Source organism: Symphalangus syndactylus, chromosome 5 (genome assembly GCF_028878055.3).
Source record: "Symphalangus syndactylus isolate Jambi chromosome 5, NHGRI_mSymSyn1-v2.1_pri, whole genome shotgun sequence".
Taxonomy (NCBI): domain Eukaryota; kingdom Metazoa; phylum Chordata; class Mammalia; order Primates; family Hylobatidae; genus Symphalangus; species Symphalangus syndactylus.
Window position 1 is genome coordinate 21,592,140 of NC_072427.2, and position 27,942 is coordinate 21,620,081.

The 27,942-nt window shown below is 39.8% G+C and overlaps 1 protein-coding gene across 7 annotated transcripts in view; it reads left to right on the plus strand.

Annotated features, from left to right (window-relative positions):
• The window catches only part of PDE8A (phosphodiesterase 8A), a 163,769-nt gene that overhangs the window by 24,265 nt on the left and 111,562 nt on the right, over nucleotides 1–27,942 (plus strand). The window contains exon 1 of one of the 7 annotated variants that reach the window (XM_055277381.2): nucleotides 6,195–6,213. The exons of the other annotated variants lie outside the window; for them this stretch is intronic. The gene's annotated coding sequence lies outside the window, so the exon portion shown is untranslated. Of the gene's footprint in view, nucleotides 1–6,194; nucleotides 6,214–27,942 lie in introns of those variants that run through there. 7 annotated transcript variants of the gene reach the window in all.

Consider the following 27,942-nt stretch of genomic DNA (forward strand, 5'->3'; position numbering starts at 1 on the left):
CCAAGTTGGGTCTGAATGGATGTATCTTAGTTTCACTTCCCTATTCCCTGGAATTAGAGTGGGGATAATTACATTTTTTAATATTCTTTTTTTTTTTTCACCTTTAGACAATGATTTCTCTCTGGATTGAATGATACAAAGTTCCTTTGAAGAATACATTATGACATTTTATTTATCTTCCACCGTAATGGAATCATATGGACTGGACTTTTTTCCTGTTTTGTTTTAGTGACTTTTCTAAAGTTTGTCTTTTCATCTAGGAAGTATATAGAATACATTTATCATACACATTGCAGTATGCATTTGGTTTATAGCTGGGTATTATCTCTATATTACTATAAGAAGTTTTTTTTTTTTTTTTTTTGAAACAGGGTCTTGCTGTGTCACCCAGACTATAGTGGCATGATCACAGCTTGAGCTCCTGGGCTCAAATGATCCTCTCACCTCAGCCCCTTGAGTAGCTGGGACTGCTGCCATGCACTACCACATCTGGCTAATGTTTTAATTTTTTTGTAGAGAAAGGGTCTCACTATATTGCCCAGGCTGGTCTTGAACTCCTGGACTCAGTCTTCCTGCCTTGGCCTCCCTAAGTGTTGGGATTACAAGTATGTGCCACTGTGCCCAGCTGTTATTACAGGAACTTTTAATATTTTGAGTTAAATATTCCAGGCCATTTTAGAATTGAATAGCTTGTCAAATTTGTTGATTTTATAGCACCTCCATCTTGAAAAATATGCCCCCTGGTGTTCCTAAAAGAACATTTTGAGAGAATTATATGGTATTTAGTAAGGCAATTAGAAATCACTGGTGTTTAGGGACTATTGCTTAAGCTAATTTGCACAACCAGAATTCATTAGCCCAGGACACAGGTACCTTACACACCTGTGGTGACAAATGAAAACTGTAAAAGTCCAGCCTGATTCATTCCTCTCAGAATATGGAGGACAGGAGAGTGGAGACAACCTCAGTATTAGGACTGTCCTCTCTCGTTTTGTTTCAAGAAGAGTTTAAGTAACTTAAAAAATACGTATAATAGGTTTAAAAAAAAAAAAAGGAAATTGGGCCAAGGGAACATGGCGAGAACTGACCAGTTAAGTCAGGAGTGAGGTCAGTATGTGGAAACACATGCCACAGGGGCATGCATGGTTGCCATGGGGCTGGGTCACACGTTCAGCTCTGAGCTTCCACAGCCTCACCAAATACGAAAACAGTTCCAGAATTCTGGAGATTTAAAACTAGCAAATGACTCAGGAGAAGTACAGTTTCTGAGCTCAGACCTAAAGAAATTACTCTCGTGGGTCCTTTGAGAGGGACAAGGTTCTGAACAATGTTGCCATCATAAATGTGGTAGTAAATGTCTCTCAGTGCAAGCTGAGGGCAGGATGCCATACACAGATTCCAGGTGGGGCTAAAGTACATGGTCCAGGCACTCAGTTAGTTTGATTTGGGAATTAACATTTACTCTCCCTGGAAGAATGTGGCATTACCTATTTTTAACTTGGCCAATTTTATTTACATTAAGTTGATTTGAAATGGATATCAGTCTTTCTCCGTATATTTATCAACCATTTGTAATTTTTTTATATTGTCTGTTACGTAAGCTATTTTCCTATTGGAAAAATGGAGTTTTTCTTCTTAATTTGTGTAGACTTTTTAAAAGTTAAGAATGTTAATCTATTTGTCATGCGTGATGAATAACTTTTTTTTTTTTTTTCCTGGTTTGCCTTTTAAACTTGCCCTTGGTAAACATTTTTAGGATTGCTCACTGAAATAGGAGGGGATTAGGCTACTGTACTGAGAGTGGGAGGATGAGATTAGGGCATATGTATATGATGTCCCTTCTGGCATTAGGGACTTTTGACATGTACTTGAGAAGAGGGAACATTTGGAATTTGGACTAGTTGCTACGGAGAGAAGGAGTGGTTGGGGACATGGAGAAGGCACCCTCGGCAGCACTTGGTGTCCAGCTGTGGTGGGACATTGTGCATTTAATTACCATTCTGCAAGCTGTGTGATCTTTTTTCTTTAGCAGTGTTTGGCCATTCTTCTGTACATAGGTGAAAGATAGACAGTTAGACTGATCTGGAATTGGAGTTTTGCATTTTGCAGAATGTCCAGTAGCTACTGATGAGAGAGCAAAAGTGTGGGATGTGGGTTTGGGTTTGATAGAAGGGACAAGCATTAGAGGGTGACTAGGAGAACAGATGAGATAGGGCCAGGCAGTGTCAGTTAAAGGGGCCAAATGATTATATGCTTAGAGCAGTGCCTACTAGATGGAGTTTCTCAATACGATTCAGCATGGGTGGTGGTGAGAAGTGAAGACTGAAGAAGCAGCCAGACACAGTAGCACAAAAGCAGGCAAAACTGATCTGTGCTGTTAGAATTCAGCACAGTGGTACTGGGAGGGGACACAGGGTGGCTTCTAGTATGCTGGTAATGTTGCTTCTTGATCTGGGTGCTGGTTATACAGGTACGTTCAGTTTGCAAAAATAAATCTATTAGTACAGTTACACTGTGTGTACTTTCTGTGTATGTTCAATAAAACGTAAAAAATAAAAAGAGCACATACTTTGGTGCCCCACCACATTGTTTTCAGATCTCAGCTCTGCCACTTTATAGCTGTGAGACCTTGGGCAAATTACTTAACCTGTCTGTGTCTCAGATTTCAAGTCATATAAAATGAGAATAATACGTACATCACAGGAGTGCTGGGAGGATTAAATGAGTCTCCCAATAGTGTTGAGTACATAGTAAACACTCCCAGAGTGTTGCCTATTATTATTTTTTAAATAATTATAAATGCGAATATGTATGAGGGAGAACTGATGAATTGGGAATTTGTGGTCAGAGAGAGCTCTTGGACATTCTGCCAAATGACATCCTAAGTATGGCCATGCAGTGATGCCTGTAGTGGAGTGGGGTTGGACTGCAGGTCATAGTCAGAATTAAAGGGAAGTGTGAGGTGGTTGGTTTGCCATATGAACCTTGACCTTGCCCAGGGTGATGGTACTACTTGGAGTGAGCTTGAAGCACTGAGGTCCTTAATGAATGTGAGTGACTTGGAGGTCAAGAGAAGGTGGCAAGACTGGCATTGCTGTGTATTGTGAGCCTCAGGGTATCTAGGAGTGACAGTGGGGGAGTCAGAAGCTGGCTCCCTCTAATAGGGAGTGGTCTGGGGAGGGCAGCTGTGGCCTTTGCAGAAAGTCCTATTCCAGGACTTTCCCTACAGTCTCTGTGCCTGCATAGTTCGTGGCTCAGGGACGGATCAGAAGCCAGGGAACTTGGCAGTGTTGTGATGGTGAAATATGGGTTAATTATATTTGCTTCAATATATTTTCAGAATTCCATCTGCTGATACCCATAATACTCTGTCAGACTCCATTACTGCCTTTCTCCTTGAACCTTGGCTAGATCTGTTTACCCTCATCAGACCCTTCCTCCATACTGTGTAACTCATCCCCCACCCCCAGTTCAGTTGGAGAAAGTTAAAGTCATTCTAGTTCCACACTCTGGGCCCTATTTTTAATAACTTGGCCCTGTGGCTGTGGACACATTCCCATTTTAAATTCTGCTGCCAGGTATAGGTCTTGCTCTTATACCTTATCCTGGCTACCTGTCAGTACTCCAGCTTCCCCACAGCTGAGGTCTTTGCATTCGGCCAAACCCTTTTCTGACTCCAGGCCCCAAGGATGCGAGCCTATCACCTGACATGAACTTCCTCCCTCCTCTAGTCTGCCTGAATCCTCCATTACCGCCTTCATCCCACCCTATTCCACCTTGCCCCTGTCTGCTGAGCCATCTGCATTTGCTGAATCTCGCTGAGGCATAGTCTGCCAACATTGTCTGCTGGGGGTACAGAGAGAGCCTCCCTCTCCCTGTGTCTCGAGTTCAGCACCTATTCCACCTTAGTTAGCCTGTGAGGCTTCCCAGGCATCTCTCCCAAGCTGGTCTGTCCCTTGTCTTCAGGGCTTCTGTTCTGACACTGGGCCCCTGGGAGGTATAAGTTTTGAGTCCTGTAAAAAGAAAAAAGAAGGAAGTGTCCTTCACACAACTTCTGCCCTTTTTCTTCACTTCCTGGTGTGTTAGTGTGTAAGAGTGTGTGTGTGTGTGTGTGATTAGGGTCTGACGATATTCAAAGTGGAAAAGAGTATTTTTTATTTTGTGACTGGGCAAAGGCAGTCTAAAAAACTGACCTATGGAGACAATTTTAGTTCTCTTCTACCTGTTAATGTAAGAAATGTAAAAACTAAAAAGTCTTTTCAAAGTGACTACTAGAAAATCCTTTTGGACTGTACGTAATACAGAATGTTTATAATCAGACCAACAAAATACTATTCCTACACATGGTTTTCTATGACCTAGAAATAAGGATGTTACAGATCACTCTTTGTAATGGAATTTGTTGTCCTAAGAGCATACCCGTTGTAAAATTTAGGACTTTTGGTTGGTAAATAATAAAATTCGTGAAAAGAAGTACACACAAGGATTTCAGGCTGGAGAAGGGACTGTTCGCCATTGTATTTTTCCTGGCCAGTTTTCATCAAAAGTTTAGATTTTCTCCGGACTGTGGTAGGTTATCTTGTCTGTTATGACAAAAACCAACTAAACAAAAAACAAATGTCACATGCTGTTAGCAGGAATGTAAATTAGCAAGATTACTTTGGAAAACTGTTGGCAATATTTACTGAAGTTGAAAATATGCATGTTCTCTCACCAGCAGTTCTACTTCCAGTTATATAGCCAGCAGAAATGTGTAGATATGTTCACCAAAAGTCACTACTAGAATGTCCATTGTAGTGTTAGTCATACTAGCTAAAAACTAGAAATAACCCCATAGTTCATCAAAAGAATAAGCTGTAATATAAGCATACAATGAAATACTTTATAGCAATGGAAATGAAAGAATCATTGCTACATGCAACACCATGGATGAATTTCATAAGCATCATGTTGAGTGAATGAAGCCAGACAAAAAAAGATTACATGCTATATGATTTAGTTTATACAAAGTTCAAAATCAGGCAGAACTATGGTGTTGGCAGTTAGGATAGGGCTCACCTTTGAGGAAGGGGAGAGGTAGTGATTTGGAGAAGGCTTGAGGGCTTTTGAATGTTCTATTTTTGACCTAGGTGGTAATTATATGGGTGAGTTCACTTTGTGATAGTTAACCAAGCTGCACACTTAGGATTTATATTCTTTTCTGTAAGCATGTTAACCTTCAATAAAAATGTCCATCAAAAAAACTTTCAGTGTTTATTATACTTGAGCCACATGTTCATATGCACATGTCCCTTCTGGTCTTAGGGATTTAGCATGTGCTTTAGCCTCATTCTCAAACAGTTTGACTTCCTTTTTGTGAAATACTACTCATCCTTGTGGAAACCTTCTCTGATAAGCTGCTTCCCTCTCTTCCTTACACACAGAAGGGAGTGTGTAGTTTCCCTGTTATATCCTCTGTGGGCACCCTGTCCTGAACCACAGCTAGGAGTTCACATGTCTGTGTATTTGATTGCCTCTCCTGATGTTTAAACTTGAGGACGCTGGGCCTATTTATGCCAGTCATTATGTCTCTAGGGACCACTACAGTGCCTATGCTCATTGGTACTTGTCGAATGAATGAACTGACTTCAAAGGGAACAGTCTTTTTTTCTGTCATCCATTTCAACTTTTAATTAGGGTTAGTAGGAGGTTGGAGCCCCTGTGAGGTTGCATGTAACATTTTTGAGATAATAGTGACTTTAATAGCCTTAAAGTATGACCTGTAGGAAAACTCAGCTGAAAGAGGGGAGCAGTTATTGGCTAATCAGTGTCCCTTAACCTAGTTCTGTGTTGCCACTAGTCCGTGTTCCTGAGAGTGAACAGTTTATATATGATGACTTCATTTGTTCTGGCTTTTCTCATGACGATCCTAAGGTCAAGTCTATTTTAAGTCTGAGAAATGTGTGCTGGAAGTTAGTTTCAGAGTCCCTATTTCCTTTTTCTCTCCTTTGTTTTGAAATCTTGGCTGTCCTCCCCATTCCCTCCTTCCAAACTGTTCTTAGAAACAACTTTGCAAGTATCATAAATATCCTCTATGTTGATTTTTCTCTGAACTTTAGTCGTTCTTTTTCAGTTAGATATGGGGAAGTGGCACGTTCTCACTTACCATTCTAACCTGACAGAATTAAGCCAAAAGCAATGTTCAGATTGGCCCAGTAGGAAGACGAATTTAAGGTGAGACATTTACATTACACTTTATTTGCTGGATGATTTTCGTAGGGTTTTTTTCTTCTTGTGTAATGTGGTTAGAAGACAGGTTTGGAGCCAGAGACTACTGTTCCAAAACTCAACCCTGTCTCTCCCTGCTTTTTGACCTTTGCAAGTTTCATAACCTTCTGGAGCCCTAGCTTTTTCTTATTTGTAAAATGGTGATAGTTGTCAAGGTTTAGTTAAATTTTGAATGTAAAATGGTCTGTCAATGTGTAAAAAATTATAAAAACTCAATAAATTGCAGTTGCCTAAAATGGAAGCTTCAACTTTATTGTTAGAAAAATAGTGGTTTTAACATACAGTATTGTTAGACTCTGAAAAGTAGATTAGGGCTTTCTTTTTAAGAATTTATTTGGAAATTAATTTTGATGATTTATAAATGATTATATAATACCCAGTTATACAATTTACCCTTGGGAACAAAGAAGGAAATATAATATTATTATATTGGCTTGTATAATCACCCTCTTACTTTGGAAACAAAAGAGGGGGAGTGGGAGAATTTTGGAGAACCTGATCCACTGTTAACTCTAATAATCGTTTCCTGAAGAACAGCCCCATCCACAGTTAAACAGAAATCTGGGGATATTAAATGGAGCTTTGTACTCTTGTCGCTTTTTTCTTTCTTCAGCAATTTCTAGTTGCTTAGAATTAAGGGCTACACTAAATGACCCTGCATTTGTTGGTGAGAAAAGGGGAAGCAGAGAGATGTGTTGTAAGGGATGGAAGGTAGTATTTACATAACAAAATTCATAGATTTGGACCTTAGCAACTTTGGTCCTGATGGGCTTGATAGAGAAATTACAAGGTCAAAAAGGCTTTGAGATGTGGTGGAACAAACAGAGACTTTCTATACCCTGTGTCTACCACTGTGCACTTTTAACAAGTTATTAACTTCTCTGAGCATCACTTATCTGCAAAATGGGAATAATGAATTCCATCTTTTAGAGTTTTTGAGATTAACTGAGATAATGTGATAAATGATACTTTTAAGGCAGTGAGCTAGAAAAGGAACAAATTTTTATTAGCTCTTTCTTCCTCTCCTTCAATTTAATCTATTATATGTGCTTGCAAGAATAAAGGAATTGTGTTTAAAGGATTGTCTGTAATTACTCAACTTAGTATTTTGAAATATTTTATTGTGGAAAATTTATAACATGTACAAAAGTAGAATTATGTTGTATTTATTGCATAACAAATTACCCCAAAGTTTACTGGCTTAAAACAGTAATAGGCATTTATTTCTCACTGTTTCTTTGGGTCAGGAATTTGAGAGAAGTGGGGCTCAATAGTTCTGGCTCATAGTCTCTCTTGAGGTTGCAGTCAGGTGTTGGCTGGGTCTTTAGTCATCCAAAACCTTTAGTGGGCCAGTGGATTCACTTCCAGGGTGCTTCACTCATATGATTGGCCAAGTTAGTGCAGGATGTTTTGGGTTTTGAGGAAAGGCCCAATTCCTCTCCATGTGTGTCAGCTTCACAGGGCTGCTCAGGTACCCCCTGGCTTCGCACAGAGAAGTGATCCAGGAAGTCAAAGCAGAAGCTACAATGCGCTGTTTGACCTAGCCTAGACTACATATTGTCAGTTCCACTGTATTTTATGCATTACATATACCAGCCTTGATTCAGGGTGGAGATTATACATGATCTTGTGATGATAATCACATCTTTCTTCCTTTCTTTCTTTCTTTTACTTTTCTTTTTTTTTTTTTAAGTTAGGGTCTTGCTGTGTCACCCAGGCTGCCAGGCTGGAGTGCAGTGGCATGATAATAGCTCACTGCAGCCTCAAACTCCTGGGCTGAAGCTATTCTCCTGCTTCAGCCTCCCGAGGAGCTGGAAGTACAGGTGCAGGCCACTAGTCCTGGCCACAGTCATCACATCTTTCATTCATTAGTGGTGATATGGTGGCAAATGGTGATATTCTAATTCTCTCATTACTTTTTCATTTAATAAATACCTCTATAAAGAGAAACTCCTCTCATTAACTATGTGATAAAGTTTGAATAGCATAGGCAGGATAAATGCTTGTTTCTTGTTCTCCATTTACTATACCAGTTTTCAGAATAATGATTTGACTTCCTAGTATCCTTCAAAGGGGATACTGTTAAATGTTATTCGTATTATTATGAAGTTAAGGATTTTAATGTATTTGATATGTTTCAGTCAATTGCTCTTATTACCTATATTGATGTTCGTATATTTGCACCCCTTTTAGAGAAATGGTAGCATACTGTACATAGTACTCTTGATTTGCCTTTCTCACTTCACAGCATATCCTTGGGATCACTCCATAGTTGTCTATGGAGGAATTCTTCATTCCTAAAAAAAAAAATTGAAATATAATTCATATACTCCCCCTTATAAAGTAGACAATTCATTGGTTTTTTAGTATAATCAAAGTTGTGCAACCATTACCACTAATCCTAGAATGTTTTCATCAAAGAAACCCTGTACCTATTAACAGTCCCTCCCCATTGCCTCCTGCCCATTTACCCGCTACACCCCCAGCCTCTGGCAACCACTAATTTATTTTCTGTCTCTTTGAATTTACCAATGAACGTTTGATTTAAGTAAAATCATATAATTTCTGGCCTTTGTGTCTTGTTTCTTTCAGTTAGCATAATGTTTTCAAGGTTCATCCATGTTGTATTAATAGTTTGAATCAGTTCCTCATTCCCTTTTTAGCATCACAGTGCTCCACTGGGTTGATCTATCTATACCTTAGCTAACCAGCTCATGTTGGTGAACATTTGAACATTTGAGTTGTTTCCCTAAGTTATTATATGACCTTGTGCGTAAGTCTTTTTTTTTTTTTTTTTGGACAGGGTCACCCAGGCTAGAGAGCAGTGGTGCAATCACAGCTCACCGGAGCCTCAACTTCCCGGGCTCAGGTGATACTCCTGCCTCAGCCTCCTGAGTAGCTGGGACCACATCACGCCTGACTAATTTTTGTATTTTTTGTAAAGACGGAGTCTCACTATGGTGCCCAGGCAGGTCTCAAAACTACTGGGCTCAAGCAATCCACCTGTCTCAGCCTCCCAAAGTGCTGAGAGTCATCTTTTTTGTTTTTTAATGTGAATTTTGCTAGGTGTTGCTCAATTTCCCTCTATAAAGGTTGTACCATTCTGAATTTTTACCAGCAGTGTATCAGAAAGTATTATTTCTCTACTGCCTTGCCATAGAATATTTTGTGATATCTCACTATAGTTTTAGTTGTCATTTTACTTCTCAATCATGATTGAGATTGATTGAGCATCTTTTCACATGTTTAAACTCTGCATTCCTTTTTGTGTAAACTATCTGTCCATATCACTCTAGACTCTCTCCAAAGGATCGTTTGTATTTTCCTTCCATTTTTGGCATCTTTTTCTGTATTGCAAATATTTTCATTTCTCTTTTTATTTTAAGATGACTTGTTGGCTGGGCGTGGCAGCTCACACTTGTAATCCCAGCACTTTGGGAGGCTGCGGTGGGCGATCACTCGAGGCCAGGAATTGGAGACCAGCCTGGCCAACATGGCAAAACCTCGTCTCTATTAAAAATACAAAAATGCGCTGAGTGTGTTGGTACACATCTGTAATCCCAGCTACTTGGGAGGCTGAGGCATAACAATCACTTGAACCCGGGAAGTGGAGGTTTCAGTGAGCTGAGGTCACACTACTGTAATTCAGCCTGGGCGACTGAGCAAGACTTGGTCTCAAAATAAGTAAATAAATAAAATTTAAAAAATGACTTGTCATGCAAATTTAAATTTTTATGTAATTAATTCTAACACTATTTTCCCTAATGTTTTCTGGAGTTTGAGTCATAATGGGAAAGCTTTCCATACTCCATGTTATAAAATATTTACCCATGTACTCAGTGGTTTTATTTTTCACATTTAAATCTCCAATCCATTTTGAATTCATCTTGGTGTATGATATGAGGAATAAATTCAGTTTAATCTTTTTTTCCATATGGCTATGGAATTCTTCTCAGCACCACTTATTTTGTTCATTCCCCCACACTGATTTGAGATAAATTCCATTCATAATTGAGTTCATTTCTGGATTCTCTGTACTGTTCCATTAGTCTCTCTTTAATTATGTGCCACTACCACACTGTTTTAATTGTAGAGCTTTATAAGAATATCTTGCAAGGCTATTCCTCTCTCTTTTCTTTCCCTTTTCAGGATCTTCTGGCTGTTCTTGCTTGTTTGTTTTTATAGATGAACTTTATAATCAGCTTGTCTAGCTGTGGGAAGAAAACTCAAAGGTTTTTTGTTTTTATTGAGGTTGTATTAAATTTACAAATTAGTATAGGGAGAACTGACATCACTGTGATGTTGTATCTTCTTATACAAGAACCTGGTATGTCTTTTTACTTGTTTAAATCTCTTGTGTTTTTTGGGAGTGTTTTTATGCCTCTCCTCATAGAGTTCCTTACTGAGTTTATGCCAGATATTCTATTATTTTTTGCTTTCATAAGTAGGATTTTCTCTTCCATTATGTTTCTAACTGAATTTCCTCTTTTTTTTTTTTTTTTAAATAAACGAAGCCTGTTGATTTTGATATGTTTCTTACATAGCCTGCTAAGTTCTCTGATTTCTAATACAAAGCACATAAATTCTTTGGGGTTTTCCAGACATATCATTATATTATTTGTAAATAGAGTTTTACCTCTTTTCCAATTTTTAGACCACTAATTGCAGTCTCTTATTGCATTGGATAGTATCTTTAATACAGTGTTAAAATAATAAAGAAGATAGTGTTTTATACAAAATAGTGTATCTTGTTTCTAACTTTGTCAGGAAAGTTCTAGTTTTTCCCCATTAATATTTAGCAGACTTTTACACTGAATAAAAGGAATAAGGCCAGACACGGTGGCTCACGCCTGTAATCCCAACACTTTGGGAGGCTGAGGCGGGTGGATCACCTGAGGTCAGGAGTTCAAGACCAGCCTGGCCAACATAGTGAAACCCCGTCTCTACTAAAAATATAAAAATTAGCCGGGTGTGGTGGTGGGCGCCTGTAATCCCAGCTACTAGGGAGGCTGAGGCAGGGGAATCACTTGAACCTGGGAGACAGAGGTTGCAGTGAGCCGAGATCACGCCATTGCACTCCAGCCTGAGCAACAGGAGCAAAATTCCATCTCAAAAACAAACAAACAAAAAAAAGGAATAATGGGAGGAAATTATGTGGAGAAAGTTTTTGTGTTTTTTGCTTCTTTTCAAAGTATGGGTGAGATATGCCCAGGATGGTGGTGGTAAATATTGTAATTATTTCTACTCTCAATTCTGTAGTTATAATATCCAGAATTAGTATGGTTTGATGAGCATCTCAAAACAACCACTTTGGCTACCAAGTGGAAAGTAGATTGTAGAGAAACAGAAGTGGCAGTAGGCTAACTAACTACAGGACTTTTGTAGCTCTTCAGAGAAGTAGTTTGGATTTCATGGTAGCAGTAGATGTGGAGGGATATAAGCAAACTTGGGATATATTTTGGAAGTAGGGTCTGTAGTGGTACTAATTAAAATAGTCATGTAGATAAACTGTTTCTTACTGTTTCAGGACAAGATGAGTCTATGCCAGATGTAAGTCAACACATTCATTTACTGATTTCTTCCTTGAGGATTTCTTGTTAAAAAATTTTCGTGGTTGATCTGCGTTCTGGCTTAAACTCTTTATTTCATTGTGGATTATTAACAGTTGGTCCACAGGCCACACTTTAAGCGACATCAATCTCTAGTATCCATCTTAGGGGCAAGCCATGATCTATTTAACCAGTCTTACTATTGGGTAGATGGTTAGCCCTCGCATCATCTTTTTCTTAGTATTAGGAGTAAGTAACATTGCCATGAAATGCTTGTTTCTATAATTATGTGTGTATATCTTATGCTTTCTTTAGGATAATTCCTGGAAATAGAGTAAGGATTTTGGAACATAATGACAAATGGTTCTCCATTTTACCCACTTGCAGAACCACATTTTTACCAGTATGATTTCTTTTTTCAAAAAAATCTTTGCTAATTTGGATGGCAAATAGCAAGTCATTATATGGATATGTACTTATTTGATTACTAGTAAGAATATTTTAAATGTATTTTTTGGAATTGATATTTCCACTTTTGCCATTTTTAATGCTCTTGGATCATTTTTACTTTGGCGTGTAAGTACCATTTACATTAAGGTTATTTACTCTTTATATAATGAAAATATTTTTCCTCTGTTTTAAAAACAGATTTTGGTGTTTTTGCATCATGTAGAAATTGTCCTTTTTTATAGACTCTCCTAGCAGTATAGTTACTTGGGAGGTGTAGTTGGTTAAGGCTTGCTGCCTCCGTGCTTCCATCTCTAAAGAGGTTGCCCTTTGGAGCTAAGGGCAGTTCACTATCGTGAACTTGCTGGGGTAAAAGGTTTTGGTGTGAGGAACTTAGGAGTTAAAAACTCTTCTGTAAGGGAAATGGATATGAGTGATAGATGATATTAAGAGGTTATTTTTAAATTTTGTTAGGTGTGAAAATGGAATTGTGGTTGAGTAGAAAAATCTACATACACACATAGACGTATTTAGGGGTGAAAAATGTGAGGGATTTTCTTGAAAATACTATAGCCAAAAAAAGAGATAGATGTAGCAAATGTATCAACATTTAAAAAATTTTTGATTTGAATGGTGGGTTTATGAGTGTTCTTAATACTTTTAAAATTTTATTTTAAAGAAATAGGGTCTCGCTGTGTTGCCCAGCCTGGACTAGAATTCCTGGGCTTAAACGATCCACGTACATCAGCCCCTACTGAGTAGCTGGCATTACAGGAGCACTGTGCTTGGCTTCTTAATACTATTCATTATTTTTTGGGGGGTTTTTTTGTTTTGTTTTGTTTTGGAGTCAGAGTTTCGCTCTTGTCACCCAGGCTGGTGTGCAATGGTATGACCTTGGCTCACTGCAACCTGCACCTCCCAGGTTCAAGTGATTCTCCTGCCTCAGCCTCCCGAGTAGCTGGGACTACACGCACCCACCACTACACCCGGCTAATTTTTGTATTTTTAGTAGAGACGAGGTTTCACTATGTTGGCCAGGCTGGTCTCAAACTCCTCACCTCAAATGATCTGCCCACCTCGGCCTCCCAAAGTGCTGGGATTACAGGCATGAGCCACCATGCCTGGCCAATGTGTATGTTTCAAAAAGGCTCTTGGGTCTTTGGAGAACTTTGGGGGAGTTTTTTTTTTTGTTTTTGTTTTTGTTTTGTTTTGTTTTTTTTTTGGCTTCCTGTGACTAGAATTCTTCTTAGTCTCTCTCCTGGCACTTTGCAGGCAGAGTGGTTGGTGATCTACATTACAAATGGAGCCACCAGTAAAGTCAGAAATGAGTCAAAGAGGGAGGTTTATGGTTGCCCCTTTATTTAAATGATCATGGTCATTGGCAAATAATAGGTATTCTTTCTTAGGCACAAGATTACTAATCTTCTCAATTCCCTGTCTGTGTTTATTTTTTATGTGATCTGTCTGCCAAAGGAGGAGAGTAGTATTTTGAAGTCCTTCAATCACAGTTGTGGTTTTGGCGAGTTTTTCCTCATACTTCTCACAGCTCTGGGCTTTTAAGAAAACAACAAGGGCCCGGCACAGTGGCTCATGCCTGTAATCCCATCACTTTGGGAAGCCGAGGCGGGTGGATTACCTGAGGTCAGGAGTTCGAGACCAGCCTGGCCAACATGGCGAAACCCTGTCTCTACTAAAAATACAAAAGTTAGCTGGGCATGGTGGTGCGTGCCTGTAATCCCAGCTACTTGGCAGGCTGAGGCACGGGAAGTGCTTGAACCCAGGAGGCGGAGGTTGCAGTGAGCCAAAATCGTACCACTGCACTCTAGCCTGAGCGAGACTCTGTCTCAAAACAAAACAACAAAAATTTTTTTAAATTTTGAAATAATTTTAGACTTAGAGAAAATTTACAAAAAAAAGTACAAAGAATTCCTGCATAGTCTCTACCCAGATTGCCCAAATGTTATTAATATTTTACCATGTGCTTCTATTTATTGTCTGTATGTATCCATATTATTATTATTTTCTTCATCATTTAAAGTAAGTTGCATACCCGATGCCCCTTTACATCCCTTCAGTGTATCAATTCCTAAAAATAAGAACATTCTCTATTATCAATACTGTTATCAAGATCATGAAATTAACATTGTTACAGTATTGTTAGGTACCACAGACCTTACTCATGTTGTCCCACTAATTTCCTTTGTAGCTGCTATGGTCTCAATGTTCGTGTTCTCCCAAAATTCTTGTTGAAACCTAATCACTAGTGCAATGATATTAAGAGGTGGGGCCTTTGGGAGGTGATTAGGTCATGGGGGCAGAGCCCTTGTAAATGGGATTAGTTCCCTTAAAAAAGAAGATTGAGGGAGCTTGTTCTCCTGTCCGCCTTGTAAGAACACATAGCAGGTGCCATCTATGAAGAGCAGGCCCTCACCAGACACTGATCTTCGACCTCCCACCCTCCAGAACTGTGAGAAATAAATTTCTGTTGTTTATAAATTGCCCAAGCCTGGTGTGGTGGCTCACACCCGTAATCTCAACAATTTGGAAGGCTGAGGTAGGAGGATTGCTTGAAGCCAGGAGTTCAAGACCAGCTTAGGTGACATAATGTGACCCCATCTCTAAAGACAAATTAAAAATTTAGCTGGGCACGGTGGCCTTTGCCCGTAGTCCTAGCTACTGGGGTTGGGGGTGGTGGTAGTGCTGAGGTGGGAGGATTGCTTGTGCCCAGGAGTTCAAGGATGCAGTGAGCTATGATCGTGCCACTGCACTCCAGCCTGGGCAACTGAGCAATACCCTGGCTCTTAAAAAAAAAAAATTACCTAGTCTAAGGTATTTTGTTATAGCAGCTCAAACTGACTAAGACAACAGCAGAAGAAAAAAAATATTGTTATTTTCTGATCTCATATCCAATCCAGGATCACACATTTAATTGTCGTGTCTCTCTAGTCTTCAGCCTGAGGCAATTCTGAAGTACTTGTCCATTGAGATCTAGATGTTTTTGAAGAGTACAGGATGGTTATCTTGTAGGATTTTCCTTATGTTTGCTTTGTCTCTCGTTTTCTTGTGATAGATTCAGGTTGTGCACATTTGGTGGGAATACCACAAAAGGGAGGTTGTGTGTCCTCCTTACTGCATCATATCAGAAGGCACATTCTGTCTGTTTGTTCCATTACTGATGATTTTCACTATGATCACTTAAGGTGGTGCCTGCCAGGTTTCCTTAGTATTTTCTGCTTTGAAATGAATAAATATCTTATGGGGAAGTATTTTAAGACTATATACATATTCTGTTAATCATTAAGCTTTCACCAACTAGTTTTAACATTCATTGGTCATTTTTATCTGAAATAGCTAATACCACTGATAGTTGCCAAATGGTGAATTTTAACTCATGGGTAGCATGTTTTGACAGCTTGTTATTCAGCCACTTGGGGTTTGTCTTAGTTCTTTTCAGCTGAGATGTACAGCAGCTTTGTAGAAAAGGGCAGCTAGATCTCAGCATTGGTCCAAAGACATGGATGCTTCACATTTTGTTCATCTCCTTGTACAGGACCTGGGTGGGTCGAGTTCTCACCCGTGCTGGACGGGGCACCCTGCCTCTGCCTGTCTGCTCTCTTCTAGGTCTAGCACCAGTCCACCCAGGCAGCTTTGTCTAGATATTGGAAGTGGTTTTTTTTTGTAATGTCTAACACAGATCATATTAACTAGAATAAGCCAGGCAAGGTGGCATTTTTCAGAAGGGGCTATGGCATGGTAGTGTCATTGATTTATATTATATATATATATATATATGTTGTTTTTTTTTTTTGAGACGGAGTCTTGCTCTGTTGCCCCTGTCGTCCAGGCTGGAGTGCAGTGGCATGATCTCGGCTCACTGCAACCTCTGCCTTCCAGGTTCAAGCAATTCTGCCCCAGCCACCAGAGTAGCTGGGATTACAGGTGCATGCCACCACACCCAGCTATTTTTTTTTTTTTTTTTTTGTATTTTTAGTAGAGACAGGGTTTCACCATGCTGGCCAGGCTAGTTTCGAACTCCTAACCTCTGATGATCTGCCCACCTTGGCCTCCTTAAGTGCTGGGATTACAGGCGTGAGCCACTGCACCCAGCCAGATTTATATCTAATGGGATCAAGAGAATATTCTGTTGAATGGAAGATGAAGATATATGAATATGTTTACATGCTAAAGGGACAGAATGAGTAGGAGAGATTAATGATCAAGACAAAGGGGACTGTTAAGGGAGCTTCCCTGAAAAGGTAGACCTAGGTAATGGGGTTAGCTTTTGGCAAGAGAATGGACACTCAGGAGGAAGTTGGAAGGAATGAAGGGAAGGGAACATTACTGTTTTTCAGGTTATGAGTAGGCAAACATTTGAAGGAGTTGTTCCCTAATTGCCTCATTTTGCTTTGTGAAATAGGAGTGAGATTGTGTCCTAAGAGTGAGCAGGTACAGGTATTGAGGACGTCGTTGAATAGGGAAAGTGTTGTGGGGTATAAGAGCATTGTCTGGGGTTCACCAAAACATTTCTAGGCTGCTGGTGGTAGAGACCATGAATTGTTGGTGGCCTCAGTCTGCAAGGCTCTGTTATTCTCTCCCGCAGTGGTTATCAGCTCAGGTGGAGAAGCATAGGAAGTAATTGGGTTGGTTGGGGATGGGCTTTGCCACATATTGTGGTGGGAAGGCAAGGGAGGTAGGAGAGCAGAGAGTGGGACGAGAGGGTAGGACTTTGTTTGGAGAAGTGGTTTGTGACTCCGTGGTGGTCTATATAGAACTGGGGAGGTGGGATTGGAGAGAGAGTAAAAGAGTGAATGTCTTGAGGAGGTTAGAGAATTATTGGAGGAGGAATTAGGTTCAAGACTGCTAGCAGAATAGGAATATTAGAGAGTAGAATATTGGAGTTTAGCATTTTCATCGTGGGACATTTCCGGCTGATGAGGGTCTGGAGTGGAGCAGGGTAAGGTGAAGATCACTGGGTTGTGAGGAAACTTGAAATTGGTGGATGGGTTATTTATGTGGACATTGACACCACCAGATTGATGGGAGGACATTGGTGGAGGGGGGATGACAGTGTTCCAAGTGTTCAGGGAAGGAGGGAGAGTTGAGCAGGAATGAAGTATTGAGGCCAGATGGCATGAACACACTGAAAAGATGGCATTTTGGTTGCCAAGGGATCAGGGATGGTTTGGACCTGGAGGTTTGATGGAACTGGCTGTCCACAGCCTCCAGAGATGCCTTGATGCTATGAAGAGTGGAATTTGCTCAGATTTCCAAAAAAAAAAAAGTTGGTCATTGGGTCTTTGCTTGTATTTCTTCTTCCTGTAGCTCCCTTGCCTACCTTCTCTACCTGGCTAACTCCTGCTGGCCCTTTAAGACTGAGCTCTGAGATCACCTCTTCCAGGAAATCTTTCTTGAACCCTCTGATCTGTCTGTCTGTCCCTATACTCCTTGTGCTTATCTCTAACTTAGCAGGTATCATACCATATCATCATTGTCTGCTGTCCTTCCCTCCCCTAGACCATAACTTCCTTGATGAAAGCAGGGACTGTATCTTTGCATCCCTGGCACAGTACCTGGCATATATTTGGTTGAACTATATGAAATTGCCATTTAAGAAGTGAATTTGGTCTAGTTTGTAATTTCTCTCCTTAATAGGTGACTTTCTTTTGTCAGCTCATCTTGAATCTTTTTCTGAAGTTACAAGCCCCTTTCTTAGTTTGGCCTTAGCCAAGTTCCATGCAGGTTGTTTCTCTTTTAGTGACCAACTAATTTCTATGTGGGCCAGTCAGTCTTTCATCTTGCGTAGGCTTTTTTTTTTCTTTACACCCTCTATTATTCCTACTGCTTAGGCTTTTTGTTACATTAACTTCCCTTCTGCTTTTCTCTACCCTCAGCAGAGGGGGTCAAAAGAAACTTCTTTGTTCTCAGTCTTCCTTAGCTGTCCAAAATTTCCCAGTAGTTTCCCCATGCATTTCATTCCCCTATTGACCCTTACTGAGTTACCTATGTGCTAGGCAAAAATTCGAACTTGTTCATTCTAGTTTCTCTGCTTCTAGTGTGTCTCATGCTGGTGTTTGTTGGCTCAGATGTGTTAATGGGGCCGCCGCTGCTGTTGTGGTTGTTAGTCATTCTTTTGAACAGCAGCTTTAGCTTACCAATTCTCCAGATACAGTTTTGCAGAAATTCAACGATCTGTGTGCATTACACGTTAAAAAGTGCATTGAACAACAGCATATCCAGATTGAAAACAAACAAATTAGATTTTTCTGGTGTTTTTCCATTATGGGTTGGGGCAAACATGCTGTGTATAAATCAGATAAACCTTTTCTTTCACTGTTTCAGACTGAGAATTGTTTGTTCTTGCTTTTGTGGTCACCAAGAATGTAATATAACTATGCTGTTCACATCCTAAGGCCACCTTAAGTCCTGGATCAGACCTGTTTTTTTTTTTTGAAGTCACCTGAATTCTGACTTGAGGCTCCCCCAACCCCTACTCCCACTACCCCTTTGAACTGGATCGCTTTGCTTTTAAGGGGCACTCCCTTGAAGCCAGTTCCCTGAAGTGACCTACATTCTTGAGGTGCTTGAAGAGCTTCCCTTTCACTTGGGAGGTTTCCTCAGTGCCCCCATTCCCAAGCATTTTTTCCTGGGAGTCCTGTCCTATTCATGAATTTCCTGTTTTTTCTAGGGGGGTGGGTAGGGGTGTGGGGGCGGGCAGTACTGTGTTATTAGCATAACTAGTGACATTTAAAGAAAGAAACCCAAAGCCCAGTTAACCAATTACACTTAAATTCTCTGGGCCCAGGCCTTCTGGACACTCTCCATCTACCAGAAATGCTTCTTATCATCCCCCCCCTCCTTTTTTAGACTGCTAATCCTTAACAGATTAATCTGAGTTTATATTTAGATGAAAGTTACTCATTAACAGAAAAGCCTGAAACTGTAGTCAGGGCTGACAGTGTTGAAGTGGATAGAGGTACATAGGCAACCTTTAGACCAAAAAGTCTTTGTAAGGCACTGGAGTCTTTAAGTGTCTGCTTTGGCACAAGGACATCAGGTTATCCTTAGGAAGCCAGGAACACCTTGAGACTCGGGCCAGAACAGTGTGGCCCACCTTTGAGCTTCAGGTTTGTTCCCAGTGAGCCTCACACCTTTTTGATGCTGACCATATATATGGGGCAAAACACTCTATAATCTGCTTTACCCCACTACACCCATCCCATCCATCCCTAGTTGCAAAAATTTCAACTTGTATGAATATGCACAGATTCAATAGTGGAAACTCAGCACAGTTGAGTGCCAGGCTTCAAATATGGAATTAGTGACCTCTGAACCCGTGTTTGTCAAACTGCCTACTAATGGGTCATGACATCAGTTTAGCAGATTATGCCTAGCACTATTGTTCCAGTTGAATTGCTGTGAAACAAACCACCCCAAACTTAGTGACATTAAACAGTAACCATTTATTATGCTCATGGATTCTATGGGTCAGGAATTGGACAGGGTACAATGGGGGGTGGCTTGTCTTTGTTCCGTGATGGCTGGGGATTGGGATCATTTGGAGGCTCCTTTACTCCACATCTGATGCCTGGGCTGGGGTGCCTTGAAGGCTAGTGGAATCAGCTGGGACCAATGACCAGAGCACCTATATGTAGACTCTCCATGTGGTCTGGGCTTCTCACAGTGTGGTGGCTGGATTCCAAGAGAGAGGTTCCCCAGAGGAAGCATCCAGAGAGCCAGTGTTCCAAGAGAACAAGGACATATAATAACCTTGCCTCTGAAGTCACATGGCATCACTTCTGTTCTGGATTTGTGGATGCCATCTCAAGCCTGCACAGATTCAAGGGAATTGGAGATAGAGAGATGGAGATCTGTATCCCCATCTGTCAATGGGTAGAGAGTCAAAAGATTTGTAGCTGTTTTTAAAACTACTACAAATTCATTTTAAAACAAGATAGATGCTTGAGCCCAAAAGTTTGAGGCTACAGTGAACTATGATCATACCACTGCATTCCAGCCTGGCCCTGTCTCAAAACAAAACAAAAAAAACAAAAAACAAAAAAACTAAATTTAAAAAATAAAATAAGTTAGAATATAGAATAACAGAGTGCCTCATGTAGTCAAAAAAGGCATTGTGAAACTTGTGTTTCAGTTATGTGTGTCTGCGTGTTCTGGTTTATGAGGTAACGTTTTTCTTTCTGTGGTCTACAAAAACATTTTGTAAAACACTGCTTAACTGTAGTAACATCTAATTTGGTTTATGAACACCAAATTTTATCTCTTAATACCCAGTTAATAGGTTACTACTGTGTGGTTCTTTGTTATAAAGATGAGAACCTAAGGAATTGATTGTCCTTTGCCTGTAAGAACAAAAAGTCCTTTGGGACCTGTTTTCTTTGCCCTCCAGGACTCCCTGAAGGCCTTTTTGGACTGTGGACCAGACTTGGAGAGTCAGTGTGCTGCAGAATGGGCTGTGGTCTGGGCCAGGAGTCAAAACTTCCTTAAAATTTTAGTCCAATTTTTGCCAGTCAGTTTCCTAGAGTAGCAAACAAATGTGAAATGAAGAGGACATACTTCTTTTTAGAGACAGTCAGAAAATATTTTGCAATCTGGAAGCCCAAGAACTATTCATAATAATAGAGAGAGAGCTACCTCGCCTGAGCAAGGTGGTGTCTGTGGTAAAACAATCTCAGGAAAAGCTTTCTACCTTCAGTGTTGAAATCAAAAGGAAATACTGAGATTGGGGTCTGCTAGAAAAGACATGCTATGTGTGTTGCCAGAACAATCTGCCTTCCTCCCCTTGCTGTGACTTACTGCATTTAGTTATTCCTACCCTTTCAAGGAAATGTGCAAAGATGACTGAGCAATGGCATTTACTGTCATCTTATAAAACATTGCATTGCAAAACGATTTTTGGGAATAGTGCGATTAAATGGTAAATTTTGCTCACATATTTTAGAAAATTTACACAATTCTGTGCTTTTATTTCTTATTAAAATGATACGTGTTTATTCTAGAAAACCAGAAAATACAGGTAACTGTTATTTTACCATGTAGAGGAGGGTATTATTTACCACTGATTTTTTTTTTTTGGTTGCATATCCTTCCTGTCATTTTTCTGATATGTATACATTTTAAAAAACAAATGGGCTGTTGCAGTACACTTCTGAAACCTACTTTTTAAACTTAGATGAACACATTCCATGTCAATTAATGTACTTCTATTATAAAAACTTCATAGTGTTACATTGTATAGAAATAGTATTTGAACACTTAACATTGCTGACAACATTTAACTGGTAAACGATGCTGTGGTGAACATCTATTAATATACAACTAAATCTTTTTTGTAATCATGATTCTTAAAATTTTTTTAAAATCTTCTTTGAATATATATGTACAATGGTACACAATGTTATGATTTTCATTAGGAGATACCTATGTAATTTGATCTGCTAAATCACAGAGCATGAACCTATTTTATTTATTATTTTATTAGAGACAGGGTCTTGCTCTTATCGCTCAGGCTGAAGTGCAGTGGTGTGATTATAGCTCACTGCAGCCTGCAACTCCTGGGCTCAAACGATCCTCCCTCCTAAGCCTCCCAAGTAGCTGGGACTACAGGTGTGTGCCGGCACAACTGGCTAATTATTTTATTTTTTGTAGAGACAAGATCTTGCTTTGTTGCCCAGGCTGGTCTTGAGCTCCCGGCCTCAAGTGATCCTCCCTCCTCAGCCTCGCAAAGTACTGGAATTACAGGTGTGAACCACCACGCCCGCCCAGCATGGACATTTTGAAAACAAAAAATTTTTGTACTGCTAAATTGTCCTTCCCAAATGTACCAGTTTATACTCCTACAAAAGTGTTATCTATTCCTTGTGTTTTGCAATTTGATAGAGAAAAAAGTCACTTGCTTTCTTAGTTGTGTGATTTATTTGCATTTTAACTTCTTTACCATTTTACCTCTGAAAATCTTGCCTGTTCTTTAATCCTCATCTCAAATACCTCCTCCCTAACCCCTTCCTAACACCTCCCAGCACAATGAAGACTTCCCATCTGCTCTGTCTTGTGGATTTTTCTTGTCCTTTCCAATCACCTGTGGTTTACTTGAGAGCATTAAGCACTGTGTCTAACTCACTTTTTAATCTTCTTTTGCATGCAGCATATTTCATTGCCTATGTTTAAGACTCAGTAAATATTGAGTTAAATTGCAGTCCAACAAAAAGGATTGATGGCCGCACCAAGTAATCTGTCGAGAGAGAGAAATGTACAGAAAAGAAATGTTCGTCAAGCTGAAGACCACGCAAACTACTTTGGAGAGGGCATTTAGGAATTCTTATTTGCCTGTAGTAAAAAAAGGCCTCTCCTTTTTTTGAACCATTTGTATTTATAGCTAATACTTCCTTTAGGCAGCCCAGCCCTGAAATTGTTGTTTAATAATAGCCGATGTTTTGTCAATATTCTTATATTAACCATAGGTAGTAGGATTCTCTGAAGCCAGGACTATTTTTTAATGACCCAACTTATTGTTAAAAGATATTTTCTCAATAAGTTAGTGTTGGCTACCATCGGAAACTTACATCTCTTTCCTGTTTTCAATGCCTTTCCCTTCTTCCATTGTATTTGGTTCAGACCCCTTCAGATCTGTTTTGTCCTCACGGGTCTTTTTTTTTTTTTTTTTTTTTTTTAAATGACTTTACTTAAACTTGGAGCATCAGTCACAAATTTGCAGAGACAATGCTATTTTCTACCAAAGGCTTTTTTCTGAGCTTATTACCTCTGTTATGTTTGCCTTATATCCATCTTCCCAAATACACGTTTTACTTCTATTTATTTCTTTTCTACATGAATTTGTATATATGTGATGCTGAGTGAAATTACAAGAAAATGCAATAGTAACACACAGTCTATAAAACCCTGGAGATAGAAACATTTTCTGGTGCCTGACGCTGCTGGACTGGACCCTTCTCTGAAGCTGCACATTCTGCCATTATTCATCTCTGAGTGTTAGATGGTATCAGTTAGGACCCTTCAGCTGCAACTAACAGCATTCAGAACTAAAAAGCGACTTACTTTTCTCAAATAAGAAGTCTAGAGTCTAGAAGTCAAGTGTCACTCATATGACAATGTCTAAGGCAGGTGGGAAGGGGGACACTCTTTTAACTGGGAGAAAGAAGTCTCCACCTCTCCCCATCAGGCTTCCCCTCAGGTCCCACTGGCCAGGGGTTCTGTGTGCCTCTGCTCTGTTCTAAAGAGGGTTGCAGAAGGAGCATCTGGTGGCTTCCACTGCTGTCAAGGGAAAAATGATGTTGAGAATGTGACCAACAGGTGCTGTCAGAGGCATAATTCTCACTTGCATTGAGCTTCAGCCTCCCTTTGGTTACTTCCATAGGTCAGCTCTAGCTGTACTCTAAATTAGAGTCCCACAACCATTTTATTTCTCTTTCTTTTTGTAAATTCCTAGAAGTGTTGAAAACAGAGGGCATGATTCTGCCTGAGTTTTTGTCTCCTGCTTGTGGAATATCTTCAGTTCCTGGAACCTGAGGTTGTGTCTTGCCCCTGTAGCCTCCGTTGAATCTGGCCCAGTTTGGTATGATCTCCTAGCCATAGCCTCTTTGTCTCCCAGCCACAGTCACTAGTTTCCTTTTCCTGTGAGAAGTGAGAATTAGTCACTCACTTCCAGTGCTATGCATAATCAGAGTGAGGAATGTAGGAGCAGCTCTAAAAACCTGAGAGCTCTTGGTGTCTGGAATTAGTTTTATTGTTTTTACCTGGTATTTGTGCCTGGGCACTTAAGAGCTTGCCTGGCTGCAGCACTGTTAATTGCTGAGACCCAACAAGGCCCTCTGTCATCTGACCCTGACCCCTCTGCAGCCTCATCTACTGTGGAATCTTCCATTTCAACCATACTTAGTCATTTACTATTCCTTAACATGCTTGGTGGCTTCACACTTCCATGCCTTTGCACATAATATTTTCTCTTTCTAAAATGTTCATTTCCCTCTTCTTATCTGGCAGAGCCCCACTTTTCCTTAACCTCAGGCATCACTCCACTCCTTTGGAAAACTTTTGTGATTTTTCCCTTGGGCAGAGTTAATCAGTTACTTTTCAGTCACACTCTGTACAAGTTCCTGTTGTTAAACATTCACAAAGTGTTGTAATTATCTGTTTATATTTTTATATCCTTCTATATTTAGCTTCTGGAAGATGGGATTTATGTTTTTATTTCTATAACGTCAATACTTAGTGTAAGTTTAGTGCATAAAAGGTGCTTTATAAATGTTGAAATGAATAAACGACAATTTTACATCTAAACCTGCTGATTATTATCAACTTCATATCCTTCTTGTAAGAAATCTGTATATATTAGGAGATTATAAATTATAAAATACACAAGCTACTATGTTATCTAAAACTGAATCTGATAGCCCATCACATTTCTTATTTGGCAGACTAGACTGAGGCCTGGAGTGGATAAGTAACTAGCCTAGGCCACATAATGATGAGAGGCAGAGATAAGACTAGACTACTATGTCTTTGTCTCTCACATAGCTTGTCTTGTAGTTTCTATAACACCATCTTACAGATAGGTGAGGGAGATTTGGGATTAGCATCATCTATGTGCCATCAAAAACCCTGCCATTGCTCTCCTCGCCTGTATGCTTTTGTTCACGTGGACCTTTGGCTCTCTGCTTGCCTGAGTCCTGCCCTGTTGCTCCAGACCTACCCTGATTCTTGCCTTTTCTGACCATCTCAGTCAGAATCACTTAAACTGTCTTCTGAGTTTGCATAGCTGTTTATAGCATATGCAGCAATACCATGCAGTGACTGAGTACAGCTCTCAGTCCACACCCCTGCTTCCTAGCTGTGTGACTGACAAGTAGATTAACCTCTCTGAGTCTGTTTCCAAATCTATAATTAGGAATAATAATAACAGTTCCTACTTTATAGAGTTGATGTGAGGATTAATATGTTCTCTGGTACATAGTAAACATCCAGATGTTACATGCTGTTATTGGTGGTGATGGCCTGATTACTATTCATAAATCGCTAGAGGCTGATTACTGGCCGCCTCTAGTTTCAGTTCTTCCTGTGTCTGCCTGCTTATTGCTGAATCCAGGGTTGCCCAGTTTTGTAAGGGGTATATCCTAACCTACAGGTTACCCTCAGACACTTGTTGGAATATTTTTGCGAATAACATTCACTTAGGATTTTTGTTCCCTGGCACACACCAGTGCTTTGTCATGTAGAGGTTTGCTCATTTGTATAGGTGATGTTACTTTGAAAAAGTTGTTGTCTCTAAGGTCTGCTCAGTGAAAGAACAAGATGTTTTCTCTCTTTACTTCACAGCCATAGCCAGCTTTGAGGTTCAGTGTTTGTATAGCTCTAAGTCTCTGTTAATTAAGGAAATGGACTAGAAAAGACAGTTTAATGAAAACTCACAGACAGTAGGCAATTTGCACACATTCCCTTGTTTGACATCATAGTACAGGCTCACCTCTAGATGTAAAAGGAGCAGTCTGTAATTCTCTTGACCCTCTTCTTGATTAATAACCTGTAGATGTTATCCATCCATGGTATAAGAGTTGGATAATTTTGTTTGGATTTTCTCTATCTTGTAAATGAGAAACCAGGGAAAGAAAATACAGTGTATTTATTATACTGGGAACAAAGGTCATGGAAACAGTAACTTTTAAAAAGAACCCTTGGTTACCTAGATTTTAAAGACCTAGGCTTCCTTGTTCTATTTCTTAAAGTCTGTGGAATAAACCCCTCATTTTCTCTGATTTACAAGGAAACTAAAATGTGGAAAATTTGATCTTTAAGGGGCATGACTTCTGGTTTATGGGATGTTTATTTTAAAGTTTAAACATTTCAGTGTCTTATGATACTCTTAGTTAAAAGGAAGTTCTCTCGAGTATCATATAACTATTAAAATTATAATTTAGATCTGTATTTTCAAGAAAATACTCAGTTTTAAGTGGAAAAATGCATGGGAAAAAGGTCAATTTAAATGCATTTTAAAAAATCAAAGAATATGTGCTCATGTTAACAAGGATTACTTTAGGGTAATGAGATTTCGGGTAATCACTTTTTACTTTTTTCCTCTGCAGCCTTTCTATATTGTCTGGATTTTGGAGTGACCATGTGTTACTTCATATTCAAAAAAATTTTTTAAGCCATTTTGTTTATGGAGGAAAAAAGTACAACTTAAGATTTGAACATGGTAAAGTCAGCCTTTTTCCATCTTCCCCAGGGAAATTATCCCTAGCAGCTAGGAGAGAAAGAAACAGAAATGAAAACTCCATCTTTGAAGAAATTGGGAGATATCTGAAACCCGAAGCCAGAAAATGAGTAGAATGAGTTCTTCAAAGATTGAACCAGGGTATGAGAGGAAATAGACCGAAGGCGCTTGGGACTACAGATCTCAGGAAAAGAGAGAGACATTTTCCAATGTAAGGGACACACCCTGGGATTCAAAACCAAATGCTTCATTTGAAATAGTGGAAATGAGCACACAAGCTGATGGCAGGTGCTTCCCTGCAGCTAGTTTGATTCCAGGATGCAGAAGAGGCTGGACTGAATGAGGACTTAGCCAAGTAGTACTTGTAGGGAGAGCTCTGACCTTGTGGTAGCAGGAAGGAGAGACTACACTGTGAACAGCTCCATGGCTGCCTTTTGCTTTTGGTTGATGGGGGAGAGAGGCTCAAGAATACCTTCCCCAACCCTGTGTGCATATATACACACAGGCTTGCAAGTAAAGGAAAGAACTACTCTCCTGAATATGGCCCTGGCTCCTCTCCCAAATGAATCTTCAAATAGCTGGTCCAAGCCAGGCCCGGTGGCTCACACCTGTAATCCCAGCACTTTGGGAGACTGAGATGGGCGGATCACTTGAGGTCAGGAGTTCAAAACCAGCCTGGCCAATACGGTAACCCCATCTCTACTGAAAATACAAAAATTAGCTGGGTGTGGTGGCGGGCGCCTGTAATCCCAGCTGTTCGGGAGGCTGAGGCAGGAGAATCGCTTGAACCTGAGAGGCAGAGGTTGCAGTGAGCCAAGATTGTGCCGCTGCACTCCAGCCTGGGCGATGGAGCAAGACTCGGTCTCAAAAAAAAGAAAAAAACACAAAAATTCCCTAAAGAAGGAAACAAATAGTGGACAAACTTATCAAGAAGTTTCCAGAAATAAGAGAAAGTTTGAATCTACAGTTTGAAAAGACACACTGTGCTCTGGAAAAATTAACATAGAGTGGCCAGCCTTGCAACATCTCCCAGTAGGATTATTAGATTTTAAATGTAAAGAATCATTCAGGCAGCCAGGCCAAAAGATCAAGTCACTTAGTAAAGGAGAAATTTTGACTCCTCCATATTATTAACAATCATGGGAGGACACTGGAGCAACAGTGAGAAACTCCGTAAGGAAAGTCAGTGTGACTCAAGGATTTTATATTCAATGAAATTGTTTTTTAAATATAAAAACAACAAATGCATTTTTCAATGTTAGAAATCAAGAAAGAATATTCTCATGAACCCTTCTTGAGGAATCTAGTCGAAGATAAACTTCAGTCCACCAAGAGATAACTGGAAAAACTACAGCAAAGTATATGGCAATGAGTGTTGACCCTCTAACTGTAGGTTAAAATAAATGTGGAGATTGATACAGTAGAACAGAATGTAAA